We start from the raw sequence: 17,100 nt of genomic DNA on the forward strand, positions 1-17,100 counted from the left end.
TCCTTTCCAGTGATACTTTTCTTCCAGTGGCAGTACCTAGATCTAAAGACAAAAACATGTTTTTTACTTCATGCTAGTTTATTCTCACGTAGGCAAGCAATTAAGATAATGCCAGACAAATTCAGGCTGTTTTCCTAAAGACTGACATTAAGTCTGACTCAAATATAACACTACCTTTAACAGAGTCAACCAGCAGCCCTCTGTTGGCATTCACTCCTACTTAGTACAATACAATACAATAATTCTTCTTCTTAAAGCCTAATGCCAAACCTATATTTAACACAGTAGTTTATTAGCTCCATCTAACCAGGACCAGAACAAAGTATATCTAAAAGCCCAGCTCTGTGTGGCATGCAGAATTCATACTTGATATTAATTCTCCTACTTCAGCTGTTCCAAACCCCACCACAGGCCTAAATATAGCCTTAACACAACAAAGCCCTCACCCCTCACAGTCTCAGAATAAATTATACACTGAATCTGGAAGAATTAATCTAGGAGTTAGTTCTTCAGTTTCTGTTATCCTGAGTTCTAACTCTTGGTTAAAATAATCCTTGCCCTGCATCTTGCAGGATCAGGCCAGCCTTTCTTCCTCTCTTAGGGATAATCTGGAAGTCCTCAAACACCCCATGATTCACCTTCCCAGTTCCAGGATTGCTCATCACCGTTAGACATGCAGCATTTTCAGGCAGAAGAATGGGATCGTTCCACACCTAACCAGAGCCATAATGAAAACCATTCTAATTCATTCTCCTCCTGAATTCTGTGTAAGGTATTTGCCCATGTCAGCAACAACCTTTATTGATCTTAGCAGGACCAAAATATACAGCTGTCTCCACTGTTCTAAATTTTACTGCTGCTCTAGCAGTGGTAGCAGGGATCTCCTGACGGCTCCTGTTCTGACAAACTGTCCTGACTGGGCATTTTCAGAGAAGTCAGTCACAGTACTAACGTGCAGCTTAATGTTAATTCTTGAGCCAGTGACAGATTCTGCTGTATATTGTCAAGAAGAGATTAAGACTAGAGTTAGAGGACTGGAGAGCAAGAAGACACTGGGAGATTTATTGCTCACTCCTGTAAGGCTGGGGTAGGAGTTTTTCACAAGTAAATGTTTTAAGCCACTGTTAGGAATTGATGAGTGGTGGCACTGTAATTTCATTAGGGTTAAGACTAGAAGTAACAGGATTTAAAGAACAAATTGTATCTATATCATGACAGATCCACAGAGTTAGGCTGTAACTTTTATGTGCTTATCATATCAGTTTTTTCCCCTTTCTCTTACAGGCTCCAGTGGGAAAACCATGCATCCTCCTTCATGAGGGGCAGCAGTCATGAGCACCAGTCTTAATCATAAATTCTAAAACAAATTCTGCTGGATAAAATCCTAGTGTTATCATCAATATCTCCAGTTCTCTATCAGTCCTTAGGCTTCATGTTAGTCACGAGCCACAGATAGCCTGGAGGCAGTCATACTGGCATTATAGAATCAAGCAAGTTACTGGATCAGAAACATGTGCTTTCAGATTTTCAGTTTCAGAAAGAGACCCAGGTAACATTCATAAAGGCAGGAACCAAGCATATTTAACAGAAATGGTAGTCAGCTTTATTTAATGAACCAACAGTAGTGTTTGGATTGTCAAATTACAGCCTCACAAATAATCAATGAACCATTCCTCCCATCAAACACCTAGCTCCTCCTTGGTTCCTGCAAAAGTCAAACAAATGTTGGACTCTGTAATTTTATACAAAGAAGAATGATTCTTATTCTTTAGTAAACCACAGGTATTGCTAGTTAGATAAACTTTTCCCACCGGTTTTCCACTTATATCACTTTGTCTGGCATTTTATATAAATAGCTTTAAGAACAGCAATCTAACCATAATACCTCAAAATAAAAGAAAAGAAAGAAAACTCTATTTTTTCTTTTTGACACACAATCAAGACCAAGTGTCCACAAAACTTTCCAATTTACACGTGATGATATGTTTATACCTGTTGATCTTCTGAGCCACCACTGGTTAGATAGCCCCTAATGCTGGTTAACTTGAAGGTTAGGGCCTTCATATATTAAAGTTCATTCTCCCCAAGCCCTGCTGTCTTAAGTGGTAAAGCAAAATCAAGTTCTAACTCAAATCTTGCCAGTCCAAACTATAACAACTTCTTTGATCTTACCCCATGCTCATCTTCTTGCCAAAGCAGGAGGGAAGAGTGTTTATAGACGTGACACAATTACTGGTCTAAGATGTGCAATTGTTTCAGAGTGAGGACTAGGCTAGGTTATATTTTAAGAGGGTTTAGGTCACAGGACTGCTTTAAATATTGCATTAAAGTTTGTGTCTTGAATACAATCCAGAAAAAAGAAGAATAATGAATAAACTGGGTCACGCAAGTCTGGTGAAAATGCTCTGGTGGAAAGAAATAAGTATCATATTGTAGTCTGGACCAGGATGGGTTCACTTGTCAGCAAAATATATTAAAGTCAGTAATGTCTAAATAAATAGTTTTACTGCTTAAATCATCCTATATCCTTGTGGCTAAGATGCTGAAAACTTGCAGAAAATCTTAATTTTTTTAATTAATTCTGGATGAAGAAGATGTGGCTCAGCTTCAGTTCAGGGGTCAGGGCAGGAAAGACTGAATAGATATGATTATTGCTATGGTCAGACAAAGGTTTACATTTAGTAATGAGGAATATGATCCTCTCTGGTCTAAGAGCAATAGACTAAGCAAAAGACTAAGAGCAATTGCTTTTTGAGAGGAGCAAGATACAAGGCTTGTAGGGTTGGGCTGAGCTGCAATGGTGTAGTTTCAACTTTAAGGGTAGTTCTGAACAAGAAAATGAAGGCTGTTAGAGTTCAGAAAAGCAAAGAAAGATACTTGGTGATCAGAGATAGATTACAGTTTGGGACTTAGATTTGTGTCTGTAGCACTCCAAATTTATAGAGTTAAAATCCTGGGTGTCAGCAGGAACTGAGATTATGATTTATGGTCCCAACTTGTATTGGTGTATCTAGGCCATGATTTTGGTATAACATGGATCAGTTCTCAAGCTGATCTCAAGCAGTTGATTAGGTACATTAATTTCTAGATCCTCTTAAGCAGTTAATACAGGGATCAGAGGCATCAGCAGAAACAAATAATTGAAAATCTGATTTTTGGGGTTATGATAGTAACCCACGGAAATTTGTAGACTAATTATGTTTACAGTTACATTATGGGTTTGGCTGAGGTTAAAGGTAGGAGACCTCAATCTCCTGTTAGGAAGTGCAAGGAATGAGGATTCACATTAAACCTGTTTATAAGTGCAAAAAGTGGCATAGTTCTTACAGCAGGTATGATTTACTGCACCTCTGGAAGCAATCAAATTTCATGTTGATGTTGGTGTTAAATTTGGAGTTAGGACTCAGCAGAACCTGAAATGCCAAGTTTGTTGCTCAAATACCACAGGACAAAAGTAAGGGTTTGTAACGATGTATTACCATCAGCTAAGGGGATAATGAGGTACTCTGCTGTAGTGGTAATTTGGCTCCAGTGTAAATTGCAGTCAAAAGTGCCTACATGGGGAATATCCTAAATTCTAATACTAAAATGAGGATTAGTGACAATAGGAATGTTTAAGGGAGACACATGGGAGTTGCAAGGTTATGACAATTAATTCAGAGTTAGGAATTCATTGTAGGGGAGCAGGGACTAACGATTGATTTAAATTCATGGCTGTTCCAGGCTGGGCAAAGGCAATTGTCAGTAAGTTGAATACTTTATTGTCATTCCAGGGTAATAGCAGTCTTTGTCGTGCATGAGTGGGCATGTTTCCACGTGTGTATATGTAAAGATCTATATATGTATAGAATATATGTGTATATATATACATGTATGTAGGTATTCACAGAGTTAAATTTTGGCTTAGGACTGAATCTAAGTTAGTTTTCAGGAACAGCTCCAAACTGAAGAAGCTGAATTGACTATTGTATCTTAACTCCTTACATTCTTGAAGAAAGAAGTCATTTTGAGGTAGTCTATGTTATTAAGTCGATGTTGAAATAGAAATCAAGCCACCAGACCTCCCAGAACACTGACTTGTTGCTGAATTCAAAATGCCCTACCATGTCTCTGAGACACAACGAGATTATATACACTTCAGAAGTCAAACAGGGCTCACCTAGCTCTGATATTAACATGTGTGCAGCTATGAAGGCAGTAAGATTCAGAACTGCCTTTAGCCTCAGCTAAAGGGAGCAGTAAGAGCCTTGCCTTTAGACCCCATCTAAAGCTGTGTTAGTAAAGGTATCAAATTGTATTTCCTTTCAGCCTACTTTCCAAGCAGGATTATCCAAGCAGGAAAGAGTAGAAAGATTTCAATTTCTACAGTAGTCTGTTCATTGACTTGTTTGTTGTTTCCTCTCTTCAACACCAATTACATGAATACATGCAGAAAAGAGGAGCATTTAACTTAATTATTCCACTGAAAACATCAATTTGGGGCTCCAGAAAATAAAAAGTAAGGCTGGGTAAAAGGAGAATTTTAAAATAATTAGTTCAGGGTTTAACTTTGATTCTTACAAAAATAGGGATCAGATAGAAGCAAGTAATTACTTCATTGGTTACATTGTTCTCTCTTGTTAACATATAAAACCAATTATAAAAATGAAGATATTTTAATATAATTACTACATTGATTTAATTTTTCTTGTTCTTTTTATTTCAAAAGAGCATGACAGATAAGTTGCTACTATAATCGGTTTGAAGTGAATTCTGTGCTGGTAAATGAGGTCAGAATAATGGTCTTCATAAATGAAGTCTTCTGAAGTAGTGCTAGTTAGAAAATTTTTAATTACTTCCTCTACAGAAAATTTAGATTTTTTTTTTAATATAAATTGAAATGCTTCATTTAGTTACATTTATTTAGAATATAAATACCATTTTGCTACATTCTCCTATCAGTTGGGTCTAGCACTGTGGCTATATGTTTAAATACATACTCTGCCTATTTTCTTATTATTTTCATGGTTGTTAAAGAAAATGTTGCATCATTTAATCTGGTGAAATATGTGATATTTAATAAGGCAGAGTTCATCCAAATAGGGCACCTAACATGTGTAAGTTTTTAGTCTCATATTGAAATGGAAACCAAAATATTCATAGGATGACAGAAGCTGAATGGAAAAAGGCTTTTGAAGTGAATTTCTATTACTGCATTTGACACTTCCTATGGTAAACTACATTCCAATCTAATAAATGTATTTGTGAAAAAAGTTCTCTAGTTCTGACTCAAAACCCATTTCCATTAAAATCAGTGCATAAGCTCCTGTAGGCTATAAAGGGTCTGAGACTTCAGCTATTCTTATACTTCTTGTATATTCTTATATATTCCTTTAACTTCTTATATATTCTTGTACTAAGTCAGGCAGAGGCACAGAGGCAGAGGGTCCCTGCCTGAGTAAAGTGGACCATAGTGGTGTGGGTTTCTAAAATTCTCATTCCTCTGCCCATCCCCACTTCTTGTGTCTCTCCTTCAAAAGCTACATGTGTCTCTGTATATCATAAGACAGGATCGACATGAGCTCATAACCTCAAATCAGGCTCAAGAGAAAGAACCACAGCCAGAATGAGGTACCTACTTTTCTCTTTTTAGCTGCCTTTGACAGCTCTTCTCAGCCCTTTGTGGAAAGGGAGCCTCAGGACAAAGTACCTTACCCAAGGCTTTAGTTCCTAAAAGATTGGAAACCTCATTTCTCAAGGCCCTTATCAACTGAACTTAAGAAATTACTTTTTTAGTATTTTAGGCAAATCATTTAATTCTTTTAGGAGAAAAAGAAAGACTTAAAGCACTGTAAATCTTATATTCTGTCATAATTTTGGAGCTGTTAAATAAAATTCATTGCTTTTGGTTCATTTTGTGGGAAGTGTTAATCAGAAAGGCAGTGCAAGTGTAGAAGCCCTTTCATCACATACAAGCACTTTCATCATTAAATGTGGACTCCAATCCTATTTAAGTAAAAGACGTTTTGGCAGCAGTATCCATGTGTTTTTTGAAAAGCATCCATCCTCCCCTATAGTTTATGGCATAAGGAAGTATTTCACAGATAAACTGATCAGCTGAAACTCACTGTTCTACAGTGGAAAAGTTCAGGGTTATAACAAAACATTGCCAGTCTCAGAACTAGTTCCTGTTTTTAACATTTCTCAGCAGGAACACAGTTTTCCTCTAATATTTATAAATTCTTTTGTGGATATACAATGTCACCTGAGTACATGGATACAATCAATATATGCTGTCAAGAAAGGGACAGAGTTACCCTTAGTTGGATAAAGATGGACAGAGCCCCATTCCAAACCCTTACAAGCATTTCTCATGTGGAAAACTCAAAGCTTTATTAACTTCTAGACAAAAAGAGATATCAATTACACTTGTCTGGACAGTAAAATGTTTTCTGACATTGTCTATTTTTCCAGTGCTGAGGAAAAGTGACAGAAAAATCTGTCATAAACATCAATAAAGAAGAAAAAAAGTCAGAGCTAACACAGACTAACACATTAACAAATTATAGATTGAGAAAATAAAAGCCTTGGGTTCCTCCTAGAGTTCCTGCAAACATTTGTACAACATGGAGTCTTCATAAAGCTTTTGGAAGCGTTGGGCTCACACAACTGACTCTGCTCCTGTAAGTGTCAATGGGAATTTTACAGTGAGTCCTGAAGAGTTATACAATTAATTTTGAAATTATTATATCATGCTAGATATTTATATTTAGTAATTTCAGGGGAAAAAATGCACCATTACTATTAGGTAGTTCTTAATTTCATGTAACCCATACGTATATATGTGTATATACACACAAATTTCAGTTAAAGCTATGTAAGATCATGGCGGTGTGCAAATGGGGAGACTGTGAAATTAGGGTTATTAATAATAAATATGCCTGTCCCATCTGGAAAGATTTGGAAAATCTGAGATTTCAAAACCACAACGGGAATCATTTTATTTAATTCACACTTCTTGGTATACGAATGAATAAAAGCAAATTGAAATGCCTTCGTTAAAGAGAAAAAGAAAAAAAAGAAGAAAAAGTATCACCCATGCATACATTATTTTCAGAGGCAAACTGTTTTCTGTGTCTCAGGTCTTAACTCCAACATTCTGCAAACATGAAAAAGGAAATAAGAAAAATAGAGATAAGCTTAGGTGGAGATTCTTAGATTACATCAGTTATTGTTGCTCTCCTAGTACCAATAGTATTTTCAGTTCAGGCATTCTGTCTTAAGGAAGTAATTAAGAGAAAAGAAATAAAAATTATTTATAAAACTTAATTATTTGTGATTGACTTCAATGGACAAGCCTTTTTAATGTGTTTACAAGAAAAAGGCCATGTAATAAAAATACATACAAAGCACATATAGAGAAAGAGATACATAAAATAACAGATGCCATTACAAATAATTCACATTTCATAAAACAGAGTAAGTGGAGAGACATTAAGTAAAAATTGGATACAAGGTGAAGAGCTCCTTTGTTTCTGGAGGAAAATGTAATCACTGGGATGCAAGGCACGCAGGAAACTTTTATCTTTATGTGGATAATAATAACATCCATACTGTGCAAGTCAGGAAAAAGGATCAAGCATTTAACTTTCATCCTTCATGTCTTAAACTAAAGAGGAAAAGAATCCATTGTAATTTCTATTGCTAATGGAGAATGTATCCAAGTGAATCCCAGAACAGAAAATAGTTGAGGTTCTGCACTGACAAATACTGCCCCAAGAGAAAGTAGTCTCTATAGGGTCAGTTGGCCGGTGCTTAGGTTACCCATCTGGGGAGCAGGAAGGGAGGAGAATCCCATCTGCTTTCTCCTGAAAAGGAAAGAAAAATCCTTGAGAGTGGAAATTTTTTTACTGTCATCTTGCTTGCTTGCTTGTTCTGAACGTATCCCTGACCAGACTGCAGCACATGCTCAGGTGCAAGATGTGCATGGTGAGATTCAGAGAGGACTCACGATCAGGGCTATGAGTGCCAGTAAGTGCCTGTTGCTTATTTCATTAGGCAAGAGCAAAGAAAGCAATGCATTCCACCATTTATAACCCTCAAAAACATTATTATTGACCACACTGAAGCATATATGAGCTGTCTTGAAAGGAAGCATTCGGATTTCCCACTATGAGTAAAGCACCTGCTCTGATGCTTTTAGAGGAATTAATCAAACCCCTAAATCTCAGCACAGTTTCCTCAGAGACTTAATGAATAGCTGTCAGCACAGCTGGCACTAGTTGGCATGCTTCTGGGTACCCTGAAGGAGAAAGAACCAAGTGGATAATAATCTCATACTTCTTTGATTTATAAATGTTCAGAGTCAGACTGACACTTCATTTCTGGGGCAGTACCTTGATATTTGTATTTTTTTTTGTGCTGATCCTTGTTCTGTGCACATGCAGAGATGGCAATGTCTCCAAAATGTCAGTTTCATGTTTTTCCAGAAAGCCCTGTGGAAGGATTTTAACAAAAATGATTGTGTAGGCAGGAAGGAAAAGGAAAACTTTCAAGTTGTAAAAGGAAAAAATATCTAACTTGTGTGTGATGCTTACAACCTCAATTTCATCAATCATCTAGCTATTGTGCTAATTTAAGTAAATCTAGACATCATTGATTCTGCCCAGACTAACTCTCATGAGGTCTCTGGCTTTTAAAGCTTTGCCACAGTCAGAAGTTTCTTGAGAGTGAGTGAGATTTAAGTGCAGGTTGCATGTTTGACAGGTTATACCTGCCTCAAAGAGAGAAAAAGATCTTTGCACAGGAGTTATCAGGGGTCAGTGAAAGAGCTTTAACTGGATTTGAAGGGGAAAAAGGATAAAACCAAACTCAAGATAAGCACACCAATATTTGAAGGATAGTTGCTGGTGAGGTCCTTTGGTCTACTGCCTCAGTGGGGCTGGAGATCTATGAAACAGTAAAGACACAAGGGTTATTAATGTGTTAGGAATTGTGGAAGTGGCTGAGAATGATCACACAGGAGTTAGGGCAATTAGGCATTCAAAAGGGTGTTGGGAACAACAGCCCAGCTGAAATCCCCCCACACTAGTGCACATGGGCAACTAACAGAAGGAACTGGAAACTATTGTGCAACTGGAAAATGATCATATAGTTGTCAACACAAGACATGGTGGGATGACTCACACAACCGTTACAGACCTCCCACCCAGGAAGAAGAGGAAGATGAAATATTCCATAACCAGCTGTGAGAAGTATCATAATCAGTGGTCCTTTCTCTCATGGAGAACTTCAGCTTACCAGACGTCTGCTGGAAATACAATTCAGCAGAGAGGAAATAGTGTAGGAGTGCTGCGTTGCTTGGTTTGGTTTAGCAAGCAGCAGCCTTCTCGGGAAGCGCTGTGAGGCTGGTTAGGACAGAGTGGCAGTTCCACTCTTCCGTAGTCCTTCCGGATGGCCCCACATACCTGCTCCCTCTAGCTGTTGGCCCCACAACACAGTAACAGGAAAGGTCCCTCCATGTGGGCCTCAGAGGAACCTTTATTGCAGGATGACAAGCCGATTCCCAGAGGCAGGGAGACCTTGTAGTCTGGGAGCTTGAAGGTTTATATGGGGAGGAGGGAGGCGGGGAAAACACATGGACCAATGATCTCAGGGCCCAGGGGCGGTACATGGGCGGAGTTGGGGTACTGGAACCAACAGGGAGAACCGGAGGGTGTGGCCAGGGCTAGACGCAGGGGAAAGGGGGAAATACAGCACCACATAGGAGTTTCCTGGAGTGTGTGGAGGAGAACTTTCTGATACAGCTGGTGAGGGACCCAGCTGCGAAGGGTGCCCTGCTGGACCTGCTGTTTGTGAACAGAGAAGGATTGGTGGGTGAAATGGTATTTGGCTGCCATCTTGTGATCAGAAATTCTCAATTCTCAGAGGCATAAGGATGCTCAGCCCAACTACCACCTTGGATTTCTGTAGGATAGATGTTGGCCTGTTTTGGAGACTGTTTGAGAATCCCCCAAGGGACAGTCTTTTAACTCTGCTTTAGCTTCAGAGGATACTGAGTGAGCTGGTAGAAGAGCTTACCGAGATATTTTACGTCATTTACCAGGAGTGCTGGATAACCTGGAAGGTTCCAGTTGACTGGAGCTCAGCAAATGTGATGCCCATCTACAAGAAGGTCTAGAAGGAGGATGCCTGTCAGCCTGACCTCTGTGCCAGGGAAGGATATGAAACAGAGGATCCTGAATGCTATTGTGGACAGGAAAATCAGGGGATCAGACCAAGCCAGTATGGGTTTATGGAGGGCAGGTCCTGCCTGACCAACCTGATCTCCTTCTATGACAACGTTACCTGTTCACTGGAGGAGGGAAAGGTCATGGATGTTGTCTACCTGGACTTCAGTAAAGCCTTTGACACTATTTCCCACAGCATTCTCCTGGGGGAAACTGGCTGTTGGACTGGATGGGTGTTCTTTTTCCTGGATAAAAACTGGCTGTGAGGCCAGGCCCAGAGAGTGGTGGGCAGTGGAGTTACATACAGCTGGGGCCAGTCACCAGTGGTGTTCCCCAGGGCTCAGTAATGGAGCCAATCCTGTTTCACATCTTTACTGACAACCTGGATGAGAGGATCAAAAGTACCCTCAGAATGTTTGCAGATGACATCGAGTTGAGTAGGAGTGTTGATCTTCTGGAGAGTAAAGGGCTCTTGTAGAGGGATCTGAACAAGATGTGTGGATGATCCAAAGCCAACTGTATGAGGTTCAAGAAGACAAAATTCCAGGTCCTGCACTTGGGTCACAACAACCTCAAGCAACGCTCCAGGCTTGGGGAAGAGAGACTGGAAAGGTGCCTGGAGGAAAAGGGCCTGTGGGTGCTGGTCAACAGCAGCTGAACATGAGCCAGCTGTGCCCAGAGGGCCAGGAAGGCCAACGGCACCTGGCCTGGATCAGCAGTAGTGTGGCAGCAGGACCAGGGCAGTGATTGTCCTCCTGTACTTGGCACTGGTGAGGTCACACCTCAAATCCTGTGTTCAGTTTTGGGCCTCTCACTACACAAAGGACATTGAGAAGCTGGAGTGTGTCCAGAGAAGGGCAATGGAGCTGGGGAAGGGTCTGGAGCACAAGTGTGATGAGGAGCAGCTGAGGGAGCTGCGGGTGTTTAGCCTGAAGAAAAAGAGGCTCAGTGGGGATCTCATTGCTCTCTACAACTGCCTGAAAGGAGGTTGTGGCAGTGGGGGTTGGTCTCCTCCCAGGTAACAAGTGACAAGAGCAGAGGAAATTGCCTCAAGTTGCACCAGGGGAGGCTTAGATGGAGAATATCAGGAAAATTTCTTCAGGGAAAGGGTTGTATGGCATTGGAACAGACTGTCCAGGGAAGTGGTTGAACCACCATCCCCAGAGATATTTAAAAGACATGTAGATGTGGCACTTGGGAACATGTTTTATGGTGGACTTATCAGTGCTGGGGTTACATTCAATGATCATAGAGTTATTTTCCAACATAAATTATTCTGTGATTCCATGAAAGGTTATTTATATTTAGGATTTTCCCCAAATATCTTGTGTCTGCATATGCCTTTTGAAGCACCATTCTAGCCTGAGAGCGGTAGCTATGGTTAGAAGACATCAGCTGAAGATGAGACATCATTCTCAGTAACTTTATCACTTTGCTTATATTAAAATATTAATGGTTATGTTTTTATATTTAACAGAAATGATTATTTAGATCTGCTGTGTTCAGAGAAGCTACAGTGAAGGTTGCCATATCCTCAGACAGGCTCTCTCAGAAAGCTCAGTATCAGTAGCCATGTAGCAGAAAGTGATTAATTTTTAACATTTATTCAGCACTTCATTTCCTCTTGTGAATTTTGGCTGAAGTCCGTAATTAGAGAAAAAATTTGGTAGTAGTATTGGTAACAGCAAATTCTTCTATATAGAGCTGTGTGCTTTCTGTCGGTTGTCTAATTTTTGTGACCAATAAAATCACTCAAAATTGCAAAGAAATCAAACTTACCTATAAGAATGTAATACCTTAAAAATGAAAATTTGAAATGTAAGGGTAATATACTAATATAATTGAATCAAAAGAAAAGGAAATGCAATTATCTTCTTGGAACAAGGGCTTTTTAATTATAATGGTGGCTGCATTAATCAGATGTCATATTAATACCTGCAATAAAATGCCTTATGGAGCTTTCTCAGCCTACAGAAAATGTACAGAAGAGTGATGAAACCAAATGTTAAAAGAATAAAACTTATCTTGAAGTCTGGATGTATTAAAAAGGATAGATAGAGTCATGTGAATTTGGAGGGGATGATTTTTTTTAATTCCTAGAAGTTAGCCAATGAAAAGAGAAAAAATGTTTATTTTAAACCAATGTTAAAATCAAAGGGTGTCCTTAGACTTCTAAAAGGGACTGTAAGAATTGGTCAATCATATCCAGTGCTGTTAATCTACAAATGCATCCTGTCAATGGCACCTTATCAATGGCCTGCTGAAGGAGACATCAACTTCTTGCAACTGGAAATTCTGTCCAGCTGACTAGATGCAGCAGCATTTTAAAACTGTCTGGATAACGAGAGAAAAAGCCACTGAGTTTTGTTCCCTTGTGTATGTAAAAATGATCATTTTTCAGACATGACTCTCCATTTATTGCCACAGAGTCGCTGGCTGTGTGTGAACCCCCTAGATGCTGCCTTTTCAATGCACTCCCCAGAGGATGGGAGCTGGTGCCGTCCTCCTTTTCAGCAGATGGGAAAGCACTGCCTGCTCCTGGGTAACCTCAGCTCAGCCCATGCCTCTCTCACCAGCAGCACAAAATACACACTTTTTCAAATACTTCAGGGGATTTAAGCTGGTGAAATTCAGGGATATTCTGTAGCCTAATTTTCACTGGGTCTTGTTTCATTTTCACTCCTGCATAATGCATGAAATGGCACATAAGAAAGCAAGATGTAATGAAAGCAGCAGCTATAAATAAACATGAAAACTTACCCACATATTTTCTTAAAGGAAATCAGATAATGGAATCAGACTCTCTTACGGAAGATGGATTCTTGTCTTTTCAACCAGTAGTCTTATGAATACTTTCATGACAATACTTTGAGTGTTTCAGTACCTACAGCTACCATGTTTGGAGTACTAAAGAGATATCCTTGCCAGAGATATTTTCAGAAGAAATTCGATGCTCTTAATGCTGCCTCTAACTGCAGCATTACCTGCTGAAAGACAAAGAGCCTAAAGATTTCAATTCACTTTCATTTTCAATTCTATTTAATTCAGTTCCACTGGATTGAGCCCTATCATTTCATAAGACCATTTCTTGCTTTCTGCTTGAACAAAGCAATGAACTCAAAAGGGCTTTTAATCATAATGAACACTCAATTAGGTTAGGTTCCCTATTCAATTTTTGCATATTGGCAACAGATAATTATATCTCAATTTAAAATATTTCTGAAAATGTTCTTGACTGATCCAGTAAATTTAATACATATATGTAACAACAAAAAAAAATTAAGTTCCAAGATTTTAGAAAAGTTTGGTCTGAAAATGTTGGTTTAATTACAGAAGCTGTAAAATTCTAAGATGCTTGGGCTTATTTTAGTTGAGCAGATCCTGTGCTATGGTGAATAATGGTTCATTAAAGAAAAGCCTCCTAGGAGAGAAGTTGTCTAAAGCATAATGATTCATATTAGCTTTTCAAAGGAATTTGGAATAGTCAGAGTCACCTTTGATCTTGTTTAGTACACCAAAAATGAGGATTCTGTGTATCAAGTCTTCAAGCTAAATCCATGGCAAAGGAAATTGAATAAAATGGATTATTTCCTGTGTGAGGTCATTTGATAGATTTAGTTCTAAATACTCTCTCTCTGGAATTGCATGAGATCCTAAAAGCTGGAGAACACACAAGCAGGAAGATGTGAATAAGGCTACCTGGTTAAATCCATCAGCAGCTGACAGACTCTGAGACAAAGTTGAGTGGATTTTTCCAAGAGTAATAATAAGGCAAGTAAGGAAGTTGCTAATATTTTTTAAAGGGTACATTTTGATCCAGCTTCAGTTAAAAGGCATAGTACAGCACTCATGCTAACCCAACCCCCTGCAGTGCTCTCCCCAGGTTGTCAGAGACTCAAAGAAGTGATATGTGTTTCTACCAAACTTTTCTTATGTTGTCTAAGCCCAGATAAATCTGTGAAGTTTTTGACTAGTTAGGGATACAGCTCTCAGGTAGCTCTTCTCTTCTTTCTCCTTGTTGTTTTCTTTCTCAGGTCATATTCTCAACCACACTGGAAGCATTTTTACATTTCCTTTAGAAGACATATTTTTCTTTTGCCAAATAGTTTTGTACCTATATTTCATTTGCCTTATTTCTTCGGCAAAATCACAGAATGATTTTTCACTCTTTCATTATGCCTCACATTTGGCATTTGATCATAAAATCTGGTGATAGGACATCAAATCTGATGATTGAACATGTCTGAAAATTTGAAAATTAGATCGGGATTTGCCATGCTGTAGCATTGTTTTGGAAGTCCATGTACATAAGTTCGCTAACATGTATTACCGCAGGCCTGTGCCCTAGGGTATATCACCATGACCCACAGCCATAGGGAGGAGGAGGAGAGAAGATCCAGCAGGCAGGAATTGTACAGCAAGATTGGTTTATTTAATTATTTTACAAACTCCTTTATAGACTTTTTTTCTTCATAGTCTAATTGGACAAAGGATCAGCCACCCCTTGGGGTGATTGGCTAAAATCCTAAAACATCCATTCTCAAAATATTTTTCTACTGTACCATAAACAAGACTTTTCAAGGTTGTAGGTGTTTGGTTGTTTGCATAACTCTGCTACCTCTTCTGTGAGAGAGAAAAGTCTCTCATGGACTTAGAAAATAGCAAGAAAATCCTTGCTAGCAGCATTTTTGTATCTACAAACATGCACTAACTCCGTGGGAGAATGTGGTGGCCGGGGAACATACATTACAAGGGACAGGGAGTTTTCTCTAAGACAAGTCCCTAGTACCACTTTATGTTAGGATGACCAAAAAGGCTTCTCCCAGCATGCCTTTTTGTTATGTTAATCTATCCCAGTTTGGATTCCCCGGTTGGCTGTCAGCCTCTACCCCTTGTCACTCCCCCAGAGCTTCCCCATTGGCCCCCGTTCCCTGGTCCCACCTTTTCCCTGCCCCTGGATTAAACTGTGAGCTTTGGGATCATGTTGGTGTTTGCCTCTGCAGCCTTTGAGAGCGTAGCAGCAATAAATGCTCCTGGCAGAACGCACACAAATGCCCTTCTCGACTCTTTGCTACCGACTGCAGCACTGAACCCACCCGTGCATCTGTGGGGGCACGCGGGACCCCACGGAGCCGGGCAGGGACAGTATTAGGAGAAAGAGGAAAATATGTTATAGAAATATTCTTTTAACAACATATCTGCTTAACGATATTTAGTCGTTAGTATATGCTAGTATATTCAAGAATACAAGATCGATCTTAAACTTTGTACCACCACTATGATCTCTTGAAATTCTGGATATGAAAATTCAGATTCAGTATATTTGACAACATTCAAAAAGGCAATATAATTTTTGCAATTTCTGAAAAGTTAAAAGAGCCCTTTAATAAGATAGTGTAAACGACTCTTATGGAAAACTAAAGCTTTTCTTTCTTTAACCCCAAAAAAATTTGGGGTAAATATGCAACCATCTCTAGCAATAAAAATTAGGTTTATACATTTTATTCAAAATTTAACATAGCTTTCCCACACATAAAAGTCATGTATATCTAACCACCACAAAACAAAGTGTTTCCTGACCCTTAGAGCAGCCCATATATTGTGCCTTTCTTTTGATTCAATAGTTTTCTTTTGATTTCCATAGTTCTGTGTTTACTCACCATATCATCAACTTTACAGATTTGTTTGCTAGTTATTTCAAGAGACCTCCACATTTTCATTCCAATATCCTTTTTCTCATCACCATGGGAACCACTGTCTTTTTATCCTTCAAGAATATTATGTTTTAGAAAAGCTCTCATCCTTGTAATGGAAATTTGCAGGTGAGTACAGCTTCATTCTGTATTCTTAACTTGCAGACAATTTTGCTGCTTGCAGTGAATTATCATCACTGTCGGTTCTGTCTCCACTGTAGCCAAAGGTACCATGGCACCTCCAGGAAGTGCAGTCACAATGTCCAACTGAATACTCACTGCAGTTTTAGCACTAGACAAGGGCGAGTCTGCAGTAGCAGCAAAGGGCTCTGCAGGTGTTATAGAAGCTGCTGCATAAGTCTTAGCTGCATCCAAATGTGCAAATTTTAGAGCTAGTTTGGGTATACCTATGTAATCTGCAGCTACTATAGGTTCTCCACTGCAGATGTTATTTTGGGAGCCTTCTCTGTATTTTTCTCATTTAGTAGTTTGCATTGATAAGTACTACGGAAGACAGGGGAAAAAAACTAGGAGGAGAATTGGAGCATTAGAAGATCTCATTACAGAATTAACATTGAAAAGAAAAGGAACAATGGAAGGGAGATGAATATAATTTTCAAGGCTTAAAAGAAATTTTAAATTGCCCTGAAGGATAAATTGAAGAAAGACAAGTGTATTCCCATAACAAATTGCTCTGTGCTGGGTTTCCCTCTCCTTCACACATTCTGGTTGTAGGACCTCGGGGGCGACAATGTCTCAGAGGCCATCACAGTAAGGAAACTACAGTAGATTTGAGAAAGATAGCTTAATATTTGCTTCCTTTAGGGTCACCTAGACTTTCACCTCCATGAATTACAACTGTCAGATGACATGGTGTTATCATCTCATGGTAAACTACTTATTACTTCCTCATGGATTTGTTTACTGTTTGGGGGTTTAGCCACAGTTTCTCTGATGTGTGAGAGAAGGGGATGAAGAAAGAAGGTAACTGTTTCCTAATTAGCTCAGTTTGTCGCTCTGATTTCTGGTGACACTTAGCTTCCATCTGAACCCAGCACAGAAAATAGCTCCCACTTCTGTGCCAGGGAAGAAGGAAATGCTGGGTTTGGTTCCAAACCTAAGGTGGCTGAAACATTCCTCAGGACACCTGTTTTCTATATGCAGGCACACTGTGAAATACAACTTGTCTTCTAACTGGA

This window comes from Corvus hawaiiensis, chromosome 2 (genome assembly GCF_020740725.1).
Source record: "Corvus hawaiiensis isolate bCorHaw1 chromosome 2, bCorHaw1.pri.cur, whole genome shotgun sequence".
Lineage (NCBI taxonomy): Eukaryota > Metazoa > Chordata > Aves > Passeriformes > Corvidae > Corvus > Corvus hawaiiensis.